This window comes from Camelus ferus, chromosome 17 (genome assembly GCF_009834535.1).
Source record: "Camelus ferus isolate YT-003-E chromosome 17, BCGSAC_Cfer_1.0, whole genome shotgun sequence".
NCBI lineage: Eukaryota > Metazoa > Chordata > Mammalia > Artiodactyla > Camelidae > Camelus > Camelus ferus.
Genome location: NC_045712.1, coordinates 22441007 through 22456794, shown reverse-complemented (window position 1 = coordinate 22456794; position 15788 = coordinate 22441007). Strand labels below are relative to the sequence as shown.

Genomic DNA, 15788 nt, shown 5'->3' with positions numbered 1-15788 from the left:
CTAGTTGTTAGAAAGGCCCAGGGTTGGGGAGTAAAGGCCACATGTGAAGTGGCTTGGAGAACCGCTAGCAGGAGGAAGTTGCTAAGAATTTTCCGGAATTGTGGATCTTTGAGGGAGTTTCGGGCGGAGGCGGTGATCAAACCGTAAAGAGCTTTATTGTCAAGCCTTCGGGAATACACAGACATCTCTAGATGACGTACTTACACTCTTTAGAATCAGCGTTTCTGCTCTTGGTTCACCAGAAGTGGTTGGAGTTTTTATCAGCTCTTGTGAAACAGCTGGAAAATACTGTAGCCCAGAATAGCTCGAGACCTTTCTATGCTTCTCATTCCTGGCTACTGCGTGATATGCCAACATTGTGGAGGTGAAGGACGAATTGATGTCTCGTGGTCTTTGATTATACATGGACTGCATACAAAATGCTGATGGGTATTTACTCTGCACCAGCCACCGGGTTACTTTCTGGTCCTTGACAGTGGCAATTTAATTCCTCTCCTTTTGCTTTTGTATTTGGCTGTTCTTTCTGCGTGGAGGCCTAATTTTTCCCCCTAGTTCTCAAGCCGTGTGTCGTTTCCCCAGAGTTACAAATCACCTTAACTAAAATGAAATTGAAATTTTGCTTTTAAGAGTGTGCTAAGATTGTATGTTCCAATACCTGAACATCTTAATGTTGACTTTTTGTAGCATTTTTCCTCCTAAAAGTGCATGAAAGAACAAGACACCATCCTTTATTTGAAATTTTTGCAGCGGTATCATGAAGGGTTATTTTTGCACAAATATTGGGATGGGATCATTACTTTTCCCAAGGACCTTTCTTAACCTCAGCCATAACCACCACCATCTCTTACCTGCTCTTCTCTAGTTGCCTTCTACCTAAAATCACAGCTTCCACCTTTACCAAGCTTAAGCAGCTTTTCACACTGCAGCAAGAATGATCTTAAAATGGAAATCACTCCATTCACTTGCTTGCAACCTTTTAGACATCAAAATTTTCTGATTTGCTATTGTTGTATGATCTAGTTCCTTGTCATGGTCTAGGCCCATCATGACATATCTATTTAATTGCCCCTTTAATTACACCTCCTACCACAATCCCCACCCAAACTTTGCTCTAGTAACATTGTTCTTTAAGTCCTGAGCACCCAAGTTCTTTCATGCCTGCAAGACTCTGCACATGGTGTTACTTCTACCAGGGTGCTCCCCCGCTGCCTTCTTGCATATCCAGCTCCTTTCATCTTTTAGAGCTCAGCTTAAGTGTCACCACTTTTGAATTCCTTTTCCTGGCCAATCATCTCCATGCTTATTTTCTTCATAGTACTTACCACAGTGTGAAAATATTTTATCTCATAATTGGCTTTTGTCTCTCTAGAAAATTTTAAGATGTAAGAGCTCAGGAATCTTCCCTGCCTTGTTCCCTTTTATATCTTCAAGGTCTGTCATAGTCCTTGGCAGGTAGTAGGTACTCAGGTATTTGCTGGTAGAGAGGGAGGGAGAGAGACCAAGAGCGATCTTTCTAAAAGCTTCCAAAAAATCTCTGCAATCACCAAAGGAGGAAGGAAACTAATACTGGGATCTCCTGAGTACCAGACACTACTGGGCTGTCTCTTCCTCTTCATCCGTCTGCCTAGATTGTTTCTTCCTAAGATTTTAATACAGTAATTCCCTAATGAACTACCTCTAGCCTCTCCCACTCCACTTCGTGCTCTATTTAGTTACTCATTTAAACCAGTCTTGCCTCTTTCCCGCTCACACCTTTGGTTTCTCCCCACCACCTGACAGCTAACACCCAGCCTCCCTGGTCTGGTATTGATGACTTCCGTGATATATTTTCTTAGGTTTATCTCTATGACTTCTAATTTCCTAATAGATCCCTTATTTTCCTTCCTTGTTGTTTCTGCTCATTTATTTTTCCTCTTGATGGGAATTTTCCCCACTTCTTAAAATCTAATCCATCCTTCAAGGTGAGGCATGTTCCTATCAAATGAAATAATGAATATGAATGGGCTGCAAATTAAATATATATATTTATAATATAATATATATATAATTAGTAGCAAAATGGGCTGGAGGACAAAGAACATTTCTCCTTTCCCAAATCTTTCATGTAAAGAACTGCAGGTTAGTTACCAGACACATGTGGCTGTTGAGCGATTGAAATGTGGCTTAAGTCTGAACTGAGATGTGCTACATGTGCAAAATATTCACTAGAGATTTAGAATGAAATAATGTCAAATATCTCACTTCTTATATTGATTACATGTTGAAATGATTATATTTTGGGTATTGGATTAAAATATTTTATTAAAAGTAATTTTGCCTGGTCCCTTTTACTTTTTTAATGTGAGTGCTAGAAATTTTAAATTACATACTTGACTCACATTTATGGTTCACATTATATTTCTTTTGGACATCACTGGTTTATAATGAAGACATTATTGGCCTGGCACAGAAAAGATACTCATTAAATATTTATGGAATGGATGAATGAATTAATGAATGAATGGTCTTAATAGTGGATAATATTTATGCAAGTTTTATTATGTGTCAAGTACTATTATTTCATTTAACCCTTACAACAACAATAATAATAGCTAACATTTATATAGTACTTACCCTGAACCAGGCAACGTTCTAAGTGCTTTTTATGTATTAATTCATTTAAACCTCAACCTTATTAAGTGGGCTCTACTATTATTCCCATCTTACAGATAAGGAAACTGAGTCATAAAGAGCTCAGGTGACTTGCCCAGGGTCACACAGCTAGTAAGAAGCAGAGCTGAGATTAAGACCAAGAGTGTGGCTCTATAGTTTGTGCTCTTGATTCCTATGCTACCCTGCTTCTGCACACATAAGCAGAAGTATTGAAATAGGAGGACACAATCCAATGTGGTACTCAAAATATAGAATGGGAGGTGGTTTCTGGAGACAGTTTAAATGTATCTCAGTTTTCTCAAAGATACAAAATAACTTCCCACAGTTTGTCTTTTCTAGACACCCTAAGCATAAAATTCCCCTAAGCATCTCTAAATTGTTACCTACACATCTCAGTACCAATTCCTTGGCCAGAGGGATGGGCTATTCTGAATGACAGCTATCTCGAGCTGGAACTGGAATCAATCCCACTTAAGCCACATTGGTGAAGAGAGGTAGTGCTAACCACATTATAGTGAAGGAGTGCTGGGTTACATCAAAACAGTAAGATGCCTTCAATACTGCCTTCAGGGAACATGGGAAACAGATGGCATTTATACTCTTCATTAACCTTTTATGTGTTTGTTCTTACAGTTACTGCCTTTGTATTCTTTATTTCATCTGGGCTCAGATATCTTAGCTCTCTGTCTCATTTTTCTACCGTATATTCTTTACTGATGTTTTTCACAGTAACTTTTATTTCTTGTTTTTATTTCTTTTAGTTTATGTAGCCTCAGGCTGGACATGCTGTGCAAATCATTTTTGAGCCAGTAAGCACCTCATCCCTTCAGCTGAACTGATGGTTGTACTGCTCTACAAGTCGCTTTTTTTTTTTTTTTTTTTTTTGAGTAAAGGTAGACTCATTCAGAGAGATACATACTCCATAGACAGAGTGCAGGCCATCTCAGAAAGTGAGGGAGCGAGAGGCTACAAGTCACTTTCTTAAACTACTTGAACTCATTTTCTGCATCAAAATGGGAAAATGTTCATAGAAATTCACAATGCTATCTTCCTGGGAGAATTTGGTGGATTAAGAAGTTAGGGATTTAATCTGTAATCTCTAAAGTATATCACAAAGTTAATTATATTATCAGTTTCATTAGTGTGCCTATGTGGTTAAGTTTAAACAGTATCTTTAAATGAATAAGGAATATCTAGATTCAAACCGTGGTTCTGTTACAGGAAAAGAAATACTATTCCACTTATAATTTCTAACCTTCTAAACTCATGATCTGGTTTTAGCAACATGGTACTGTAATGGAAACTGTTACAATGGTAAATAGAAAGAAATCCTGGGGCCAGTTTGTAAAGTAAAACCATCAGAGATTTAGGTCTTCTATTATAGATGCATTAACTGATTATCAAAAACACATTTTTAAATATTTTTAGAATTATATTCTATAGTACAGAAACAGTATTACTTTCCAAGCCTTATGTCTAGATTCCTAAAAATGGAGTAAAGAAATATAACAGAAGTGTACTTTCTCTCACTGTGTCCGTAAGTCTCAAGATAAAATTGATTTTTATATTTTGAAAAAGTTAGAATCTAGATATGTGCCTGTTGAATTTAAGAAACATTTAATTTTTCTTACTCACTAAATGGTTTGGAGCAGAGCATCTGATAGTCCTCAGATCTTTTTTGTTTGTTAATGTGATACCTGTATATAATATAAAAAGCAAAAGATACAAATGGCTAGTCCATAAAGCATAAATCTCCTATCTTCCCCTGTAAGCCAGGATTCTAAATTTCCATACTGTAGCTTAGCGAAGCTGTTATTAGCATTGCTTGGCAAATTCTTTTTGGGCAATAGTAGCCTCAGTGAGAGACTCATCTGTCTGAAGTTCCATCTTCTCTGGGATCTTGGCCAAGTAATTCTTCACTTACTAGCATATTTAATGTTTAAACTTTTCCCCCCTTTATTTTATCTGGATTTTTAAAATTGCCCTCAGAAGAAGAGTTAATATAAATTACTTAATCCTTCATGATGAAGTGGAAGTTGATGTGTTGATTTTAAAAGTTCTGCTACTTATGTGTAAATAAAATTTCCAGAGCAACTGCTGTTTTTTCTAATACAGTCAAAACACATATGAACAGAAAGGATTATTATAAGTAGTAAATTAAAATGTGTGGGTGATTTTAAAATATATTTGTTTGGCCAATAAACATTCTGCTTTTAATCTTTCCACAACCAAACAGATGAACAAAACCATACTCTTTGGCTTGACATTCTTGGTCCTTTTTATGAAAGGTTCAATGAAAATGGACTCATTTTGTGGTCTCTTAGGGAAAAGATCTTTATGACCCAGGGATAAGTGTTCCTTGAGAAAATTGTTAGCGAAGCTCAAAAGGATACTCTTAGGGAGATTGCTGTTGCCTCAACAAGGTAACTAGGCAGCTGGCTGTTGCTGATGCCTCAATATCACCTTACTTTTTCTTACTAATTATATAACACAAATTAGTTAATATCACTCAAGGTCAAATATGGCTCTCAATTTCAAAAAATCATCTTTCACAATTATCAGTAATTCATCTCTTTTGCTATTAAACTCTAACTTGTTTTTAATGAGAAGTATGAAACTGAGACTCTGAAAATGGAATCTGGCAACTGCAAAAGTGTTGCTGGATGTTATTTTTCTCATTTCATTTCAAATGCATTTAGCTACTCCTTGATGGCACCCAGTCTTTCACATTCAGAGACATTTCACAAGTGTGTTGGAGACCATATGTGCAGAAAAGTGGAGGAGCAAGTGGAAATGGCTAGAGTCACCTTGGGTTGCTGACCTATTTGGTCTCCCTAGTTCCTGTGCTGTAGTCAGCTGGCTGGCAAGGGAGCGAGCAGATGTAGAGGCTGCCAAAAGGGCTGGCACACAAGACAGGCTCAGGCTTACTGCTTCAGTGGTGGGGCAGTGTGAACAGTTCACACTGGCATTTAAAAGGCTAACCCAATACCAGGGAGCTCAGCTTTGGAACTGTTTCTGCACAAGGAAGCCATCCAGAATATGACTCTAGCCATTTAAATTGAGTCACTGCTTTTAGAAATGTAAAATTATTTTAAAATCCAACTAAAGTACATTTTCCATCATAAGTCTTGAAAATGGTCATATCCTTAATCCAGCATTTCAATTTCTGGAATTTATTCTAAAGAAACAATGAGAGCTGTTCAAACATGAATTCATGTACAAGGACATTTGCCCCAGTGTTTTTTGAAATAGAAAAAAAAAGCCATATAACTGTGCAACAACGGGGGACTGGCTAAACTTTGGAATACACAGCATATTGTATATTAAAATAGTGGGAAGTTACTTATGATATATTAAGTGAAAAGTGCAGATTATGAAACAGTACGTAAAGTATGCTATCAATACAAAAACATATACAGAAATACACTAAATATTATGGGAGCTGTAATTTTTTCTTTGTGTTTTTCTATGGTTCCCAAATTTTCTACAGTAAACATGTATTCCTTTTGTAATTAGAAATAAATATCAATAAATTTTTAAAGATACATTTGCTAGAAACTGAGGGTTTATCTCTAGTCTCATTTTAATTGCTTGGAAAATTCTTAAAAATATCTTCTTCTAGCAGAAGTGATAGGAAATTAATAGCCAAAGAGTTTACTCAGGTAGTTGTTAACTTTCAGCATACATTTTAAAGTCATTTTATTCTAGGTTGTCTTTGCTTTGTCTGATTGCTCCAGTACACACAAGCATACACATGGGCACCCCAGTCAAGTGAGTCAGTGTTTTTGGTTTTCCCTAAGGATGAATAGAGTTGAGTAAGAATCAAGTAAACATAGTTTCAAATTCCTTGCTATTTAGCTCAAAATAATTCTGACTGCTGATCAAAATAAAGACTTATGTGTTCACATTTTGTAAATGATCTATTGGCAAGGTTACTGAATAAAACCCTCCATTTAAAACATTCGCTTTTACGGAGAGGTCTATCATACTGCTAAATAAACTCTTTTAAAAAGAGTCCGAATAGGGCTAAGAACCATTATAGCTCTTTAGACCTTCTTCTGGGCAGTTGCCTGATTGTCAATAGACTGTAGAATCATCTTACCAGTATTCTGACCATGCCAGAAAAAAACGGCCTGTGAAGCAAGAAAATTTATGGTATTTGCTATGATGGCAAAAAAAAAAACTTAAACAAATTCTCAAAATATACAAACAAAACAAATCCAAAAGGTTGCTGTATGAGTGTTTGATCTAATGTGCCTTCCTTTAAAATAGAATTTAGTGGGTATAAAAAGTACATTGTGACAACTGAGCCTTATTTTCAGGAGATGAAATTAAAGTCCAACTCAAGAATTTTTGCCTCCCTGCTGAAAGGCAACCCTGGAAAGAGCAAGCAGGGAATCAATGCTGAAAATAAGTAATTTCTTTTAAATATGGATACAGTGAAACTTAAACCTGATCTGCCTTCTAAAATAGAGAACAAAAGAGCTGCAGAGACCCTGGTTTGTGCCTAGGCTCTACAAGCACCAGGGACAATCTGGGGAGGGAGGTCTGTCCATGTAGTGCCCACCAAGTATGCTTTGGACTATCCTCTATGGGCAGTTTGTTTCTTTAGCTCTCACTCCCAAATGAGCAGTATCTCAGCTTTAGGGATAAGGAAATTATTTTTTGAAATCTGAGACTAGTGAAGGAAATGGCTTCCTTTGATCCTCTGGGTGATACAACACCTATTTAAGAGCTTGCCTGGTTTTTATGATATAAGCCAGAACAACAGCAACAAAAAGACCTCTGGATGCTTTAGGGTATTCTCTTTTCTTTTTAATGAGCTGTAGATTTCAGGAGAGAGATTCAAAAAATATCTGGCAATTTACTTTTTGCCCTGGATCCTAAAGATCCATTAAAGTATTCAATCACTCCTACTATGAATTCAGTTCAACTTGACAAACATTTATCAGGCTCTTATTGTATACAAGTCATCATGCTAGGCAATGGCACAGATAGTAGTAATAACTAATATGTATTTAGCATTTTGTGCCCAGTATTGTTCTAAGCACTTTCCATATGTAAACATTGTATTGAACAAAACTTATGGGTTGTGATCAAGAATTTTATTTTTGTGTTCCAGCACTCTTTTCATTTTGTTCAGTGGGGCGTTCTTCTATGTTCCTAAATAAAAACTTGGTAAACCTCTTAGAAGAAAACAGGCAAAACATTATCTGACATAAATCTCAGCAACGTTCTTCTAGGACAGTCTATCAAAGCAATAGAAATAAAAGTCAAAATAAATAAATGGGACCTAATTAAACTTATAAGCTTCTGCACAGCAAAGGAAACCATAAGCAAAACAAAAACACAACCAATGGAATGGGAGAAAATATTTGTAAAAGAGAAGACTGACAAGGGCTTAATTTCCAGAATACGTAAAGAGCTCATACAACTTAATAAGAAAAAACAAAAACCCCAATCCAAAAATGGGCAGAAGACCTAAACAAGCAATTCTCCAATGAAGACATACAAATGGCCAATAAACACAAGAAAAAATGCTCAATATCGCTACTTATCAGAGAAATGGAAATCAAAACTACAATGAGGTATGACTTCACACCAGTCAGAATGGCCGTCATTCAAAAGTCCACAAACTATAAATGCTGGAGAGGCTGTGGAGAAAAGGGAACCTTCCTACTCTGTTGGCGGGAATGTAGTTCGTTGCAGTTGTTATAGAAAACAGTACGGAGATTCCTTAAAAGGCTAAAAATAGACTTACCATATGATCCAGTCCCACTCCTGGGCATATATCCAGAGGGAACCTTAATTCAAAAAGATACATAAACCCCAATGTTCATAGCAGCACTATTTATAGTTGCCAAGACATGGAAACAACCTAAATGTCCATCAACAGATGACTAGATAAAAAAGTTGTGGTATATTTATACAATGAAATACTACTCAGCCATTAAAAATAATAAAATAATGCCATTTGCAGCAACATGGATGGACCTAGAGATTGTCATTCTAAGTGAAGTAAGCCAGAAAGAGAAAGAAAAATACCATATGATATCACTTATATGTGGAATCTTAAAAAAGACAAAATTATTTACAAAACAGAAACAGATTCACAGACATACACAACAAACTTATGGTTACCAGGGTGGTAGTGAGGTGGGAAGGGATAAATTGGGAGTTTGAGATTTGCAGATACTACTATATATAAAGCAGATGAACAATATGTTTATACTGTACAGCACAGGGAACTATAGTCAATATCTTATAGTAACTTATGGTGAAAAAGAGTATGAAAATGAGTGTATGTATGTTCATATATGACTGAAGCATTAAGCTGTACATGAGAAATTGATACAACATTGTAAACTGACTATACTTCAATAAAAAATATATATACAAAAAAACCACAAAACTTGGGCAAACCCCATGACTTCTCTGGTTTCTTATAGGTCACACACTTGGTCTCAATTTAGTAATAAGAATGTCCATTGCTAATTAATAGTAAAGTATGGAAACAGGATGCTTGACTGAAAATTAAAATTTTCCCCTTCCCCAGGTGAGGCTTGCAGGAAGTTTGTATAACTAGACAGTTTCCTCTCCTTGCCCTGTACCTGGAGCTGACTTACTGTGGCTTTTGACCCTTCTAGGGATGAGAAGGGGAGCTAAATGGACCAGAAAACTTACCTATGGTCCTTCATAATCTGGGCTGATACTCTTTCAATCAAGCTTTCGTGGGTTCTTTGGAAATTCTCTTAATTGCTGGGAATCTTGTCACAAATAGTACCTTTGATAAGGCCAAAAACATCTCTATTCCTTTTCCTGACTTGCTCAAAGATCCTTCTTTTATTCCTGGTAATCCAGGGTTTACCTCCAGCCTTTCCTGCTCAAGTCTCTCCACCCTGCCAGGCAGCCACCTTGGCAGGGCCAGGTCAGCCCATGCCAGCTCTCTCCCATATCCTTTGCCTGACAGATTCTGGGATTGCCAGCTAAGTCCAACATAGCAGTAACATCTTCACTCCTGCCTTTAAGGCAGCCATCCAGACCATCCCTCACCTTTTAGGTCTTCTAGGCAGAAGCCAGACCTACTTCTGTAGTCAAACCTAGCCTATTGTGTTTCTGTCATATGGGAAATTACCTTGACGCAAAGGTACCTTCTGGTACACCCACCAGGCAAGCTATCCCAGAAGTCACAGAATAGAATCACTCACAGACCAAAATGGGATGCTCAAATGATACAAATTAGTCAATCAATTTAAAACACAACAAAAAACAAAGGTAAGGAGACGGGGAGGCTTATCACACCTTAGGGTAGGATACCAGCAGGGTAGGAGGATTACATTCCTGAGTCCTTTGTCATTCATTGTTCATTTGTCCTCACTTTTTGCACCTCCAGCTCCCTTCCCCTACTCCGGCCTCAAGCCACAGCAGCCTCCCCACTGATCGTGTGGTTATAAGAACCAGACTTGAAAATGAGTGAAGGGGCTCAGCAAATGGAAGGTACAACGTGCTTCCTCGGTCAGAGAGACACAGGGGTCTGGCCATTAGCCATACCTTGACAGTTAGCTCATTGAGCAGCAATGGATTTTATGTGTATCTCCTGGGGAGAGCACAGTGGGTTCATAACGGGACCATAATGGGTATCACAGGTGGGTGAACAATTTAGGGATAACATACCTGTCAGTCTGGAGGTGGCCTGATCCATTTCCTTATAACTTGGTCTTTCCATCCTTTTCTATCCATAAGATATACTCCTGTTCTATTTTTTAAGAATCATATAATCCACTTATTCTCTTTAACATGTCTTAGATGTTACTAATATACTATCTTTCTAACATCCATCCTATTGATTTTTTTTGTCTTCTATAGCAAAGCTGCATTGTCTTAAATATAATAAGAAGACATTACAGTCCTTTCAAAACGTAGGGATGCATATTCATCTCTCCAGGTGGTTTCCTTACAGACTGTCTCTCACGACTTGAGATGAAAGGAGCGAGCCTTTGGGTGGGTGGGATTCACAGGATAACTATCTCCACAGAAGTCTTCTTTTAAAAAGCCTCCTCAGAATCTACTCTTGAACACTTTTGTATCCGCACGTGAAGGGCTTAAGAGTTAAGGAACTGGTTTTCAGAGGGCTCCTTTGAAAAGATACAGCTTGCTCTAGGTCCTCTTTCCAAACATCAGATCTACTTAATCCAGGTGCCTCAGTCAAGACTTCCATTTTAACATGCTGCTGCACATGTATCATTCCCCTGAATCCTCACAACCACCTGATGAAGCTGGTATGTTCTCAGCTCCATTTTTATAGATGAGGAAATTGAAGCTTAGAGAGATTCTCTAACTTGTACACTGCTAACAAATGGTAGAACTGGGATTGTAACCCAGGAATCTGGCTGCAGAGTCTCTGCTCTTCAAGAGTCCCTTTCATTCTCCACAAGAAGGAAGGGGCTTGATGAAAGCACAAATGACTACTATACAACTGAAGAAGGTCAGGTGTCCTGAGAGAATGACACACTAAGTACCCATGGGGTGAGGAGGAGGGAGAGCAAATGAGACCTGGAGGGAATTAGAAAAGGACTTCTGAGAGTGATAGCTGAATTGTGTTCTGTGAGATAAAAGAGTATTTTGACAGGGGCAGTAAGGAGCTAGAGATGAAATGAAGGAGGTATGATGAGGTTGTATCTGTCCTCCAGAAATCCTTTCACTTCAGCTGCGTCTCCAAACGATCACATATCTTAAACCTAATAAGACTTATGGACACCCTTTTCACTTTTCCAATTGGACATATGTCTTTATTGGTCATTCAGGTGGGACAAAGGAGATATTCTTTTGAAACTCAAGCAGACTAGGTGTTTGTCTTGTAAGCTGTCAGAGGAAACAAATTGTGAGGGAAAAAAGACTTACAATAGAATTAACTTGAACTGACTGATTTTTTTTTAAAGCATCCTGTTTCCATAGCTTATGAAAGACAATTATATTGTCATTGACTTAGATTTGTTATCTACCTGTTAAAACCCACCTGGTAGGCTGTCGCATTAGAAATGTTTAATTAGCATCAAGTTGCCTATGATATTTTTCTGCCTCCTTGGAATGCTTTGTATATGGGCAAATGTTATGTCTTAAATCAGTTTTGTTCTTCAGAACCAAATGTATAACTGCATTATCCACTGACTAAACTCAAGTAGACTTCTGGATTATTGCTCATTGTCATCTCCTATTGTCAACAAGCCTTTGAAGCACACTAAGGCAGGAGCGCACACTTGGGTGGGAACTGTGGCAGTTAGAGAGTACCTATGCTTTCTAAAGGGGACAGAAACTTTTCAGCTTCAGCTAGTTTTCACTATGTGGGATGGGGGTCCAGTGTGGCCAGTGCTTCTGATGATTTCAACAGAAGCTTGAAATCTGGATGATAATCCAAAATGTCCCTGTTTTAAAATGCTAAAATATTAGTAACTAATTTATGTTTTTTAAAAATACATGGTGCTAGCCAAACGAAACATGCCTATGGACCAAATACAGCCGAAGAACTACCTGTCTGCAAGCTTTGTTTAAGACATACCCACTAGATATTACTAAAATTCCTCACAGGCCTAGGCTTGAAGTAACATACTTTAAAAACAAAAACATCAACCATTCTATTATGGAAAATTTTGAGCACTGAAAAGTAGAATAGTATAATGAACCCCTTCGTACCCAACACCCAGGGGTTTACACAACTATCAACTCATAGCTAGTTTTGTATCATCCTTACTCCCACCCACTTCCCCCCATTTCCTCAGATTATTTTGAAGCAAATCCTAAACATCATATAGTTTCATCTGTATATATTTCAATATGCATTTCTAAAAGAGAAAAACTTTCTAAAAAATCTTGGTGCCATTTTTCTCATTAACAAAAAATTAACAATAATTCCTTAATATCATTAAATGTCCAATGTTCAGAAATCCCCTAACTGTCAAAAAATAGTTTTTATTTTTCAAATCACAATTGAAATACACTGTAGTTGGTTGATATGTCTTGATAAATCTTTTACTCTATAGAGGAACACAACATTTTACTAAATAGTAAAAATTTATAGTAGTTTAAATACTACTAAAAAGAAAACGTTTTAATAAGGAAGAGAAAACCAACAAAATTTGTGTCCATGGGAGAAAAAGCCACTGTTCTAGTCATGTGATTAATAATAACGTCACATATTTTCTTGTAACTAGGAAGGCACCAAATCGTGTAAGTGAAGTACCCTCACCATCACCTTATTACCAGAGTATTTTTAAAGAAGTAATACTTTTCAAGTAAAAAAAAAAAAACTCATAAAAATAATACATTTGGAAGGCATCAGCAAAAATGGTGGAATAAAGATCTCCCCCAATTCTCTCCTCCAGAAAAGCAATGAGAAAACTGGCGAAAATTGTCAGAATCAACTCTTTAAAAACTGTGGAAATTAACCAAAAGCTTACAGCAATCTGGATAGCCTTTATTCAAGAAAAATGGCCAAATCTCAGTGAGAATAGCAAACTTTCTGGCATGTTAACTTTTCCTATTCCCAGTCCCACTTCTCCAGTTCCACAGCAGCCTTGAGAACCAACAGCCTGGCAGCCACCAGAGGGGCAGAAAGGAGCTGGAGCACCTTTACAGCTTCAGTCATAGAAAACTGTCATTATCTGAGCTGTCTGGAGGTTCCCTAAAAGACACCAATGGTAAGGCTGTCAGAACTCACAAAGTGTGAAAAAGATTTTGCCCAGGGACATTTGTTGAAAATACTTCAAAGCAATTGATTAACTTTGTGACTGCTTGAGGCAGTAAATAATAGTTGGGAACACCAATCGGATAACCAAGAAGCTTAAAAGGAAAAACTGGGCAATAAGATATCCATAGGGGCTTTGAAAAGCTCTGACATGTTTCTGGGAATCTGGAAGGCCACCTGTAGGGGTAGGGCTGTGCACATGCTTATGGCTGTTTGCATGCTCAAGAAAGACCTTAGAAAGTCCTAAGTTCTCAACTCTGGCTGATCTTGAGACTCTGCACAAGCAAGAAGTGAAGGGTAAGGGAGAATTGCGAACTGCCTGACTAAACATTGAGGTGTGCCCCAAGACACAGAGTGCTTCAGCAAAGACTGGGAAACTTCCTGATTCTAGATATTTAAAGAAATCTTTGAGCTGACCACTAAGCTAACTGGGCAGAGACTTCAGTGGCTACAGATGATAAAGAATACAGTCTTTACAGAATTAGTTTAGAAAAGTCATTAAACAAACAACAAACAGCAACAATAACAAATTGGAGGAGGTGAAGAATCTTATTTGTGGAGTTGCAATATCATATTAATTAAAGTGGTCAGTTTTCAACAAAATAGATATATTAATAAAGAGATAGAAATTATTTTTAAAAGAGAGTCAAATAGAAATCTGAAGGTGAAAGTTATGGCCACTGAAATAAAAATTCACTAGAGTTAGTGACTCACCAGCAGAGTTGAGCAGGCAGAAGAAAGAATCAATGATTCTGATGATAGATTAATTGAGATTATCCAATCTGAGGAACAGAAAGAAAAAAGAACAAAGAGAAGTGAATGGAATTTCAGAGACCTGTGGAACGTCATCAATCATATCAAAGCATGCATAATGAGCGTTCCAGAAGGTGAGGAGAGAAGGAAGCAGAAAGAATATTTGGGGACAAATGGCCCCAAACTCCCTAAATTTGATGAAAAATATTAATCTCTCTATCCAAGAACTAAAATAACTCCAAGTAGGATAAAATTGAAGAGATCCACACCTAGATGCATAATAATCAATCTGGGTGTCAAAAGCCAAAGTGAAAGAGACTCAAAACTAGCATGCACAAGGAATCCTCAATAACATTAACAGTTGGTTTCTCATTAGAAATCATGGGGAAAGTATGTATGTTCATGTATAATTGAAAAATTGTCCTCTACACTGGAATTTGACACAAAATTGTAAACTGACTATACTTCAATTTAAAAACAAGTGAAAAAAAACAGAAAGAAAAAACAAATCATAGAAGCAGAAGGTAATGGGATGACATACTAAATATGCTGACAGAAAAGGATTGGCAACCAAGAACTGTATATACAACAAACTATATTTAAAAAATGAAAGAGAAATCAAGATAACATTTTTAGATCATCAAAGCTGAGAGAATTCTTTGCTATGAAATCAATCTTACAATTCATAAATCCTGCCTTATCAGTAATTACATTAAGTGTTAATGGATTTATTCCAGTTCAAAGGCAGAGATTAGCAGAATGGGTTACAAAAAAATCCATGTTATATGTTATCTACAAAAGACATATTAAGATTTAAATATACAAGTAAGTTAAAGTAGAAGGATGAAAAAAAGATAAGCCATGCAAATAGTAACCAAAAGATAGCTGGAGTGGCTATAGTTGGAGTGGCTACACTTATATCAGACACAATGACTTTAAGATAAAATTTGTCACTAGAGACAAGGAAGGACATCTTGTAATGATAAAATTGTCACTACAGCAAGTATATATAATGATTATAAATATATATGTACTTGACAACAGAGTCCCAAAATACATTAAGCAAAAACTGGCAAAATTGAAAGATAAAATAGATAATTCAACAATAATAGAATGATACTTTAACATCCTACTTTCAACACTGGCAAGAAGAATTAGACAGGAGACAAACAAGGGAATAGATGACCTGAACACTATAAGCCAACTAGAATATATCCAAGGTACTCGACCTCAAAACACCAGAATACATATTCAAGTACATATGGAATGTTCTTCAGTATTGATATGTTAAGCCATAACAAGTATCAATCAATTTAAAATAATTGAAATCACACAAGGTATCTTCTCTGACTACAAATGGAATGGAATTGTAAATCAATAAGCAGAAACAAATTACAAATATGTGGAAATTAAATAACACACTTCTAAATACCAGTGAGTTAAAGAATAAACCACAAAGGAAATTAGAAAATAATGTGAGATAAATAAAAAGGGAAACACAACATCCCCAAACTTACGACATTCAATGAAAGCAATGCTTAGAGGACAATTTATAGCTTCAAATGCCTGTATTAAAAAAGGAAAAAGATTTCAAATCAATAACCTAATCTTACAACTTAAGAAGCTAGAAAAAGTAGCGCGA

At 36.8% G+C, this 15788-nt stretch overlaps 1 non-coding gene across 1 annotated transcript; it reads left to right on the top strand.

The window, feature by feature from the left end:
* The first annotated feature begins 11405 nt into the window (after positions 1-11405).
* Positions 11406-11532, top strand: LOC116657358. The gene has a single exon (XR_004312477.1). It is a non-coding gene; the product is annotated as a small nucleolar RNA SNORA27 (small nucleolar RNA).
* The last annotated feature ends 4256 nt before the right edge of the window (positions 11533-15788 follow it).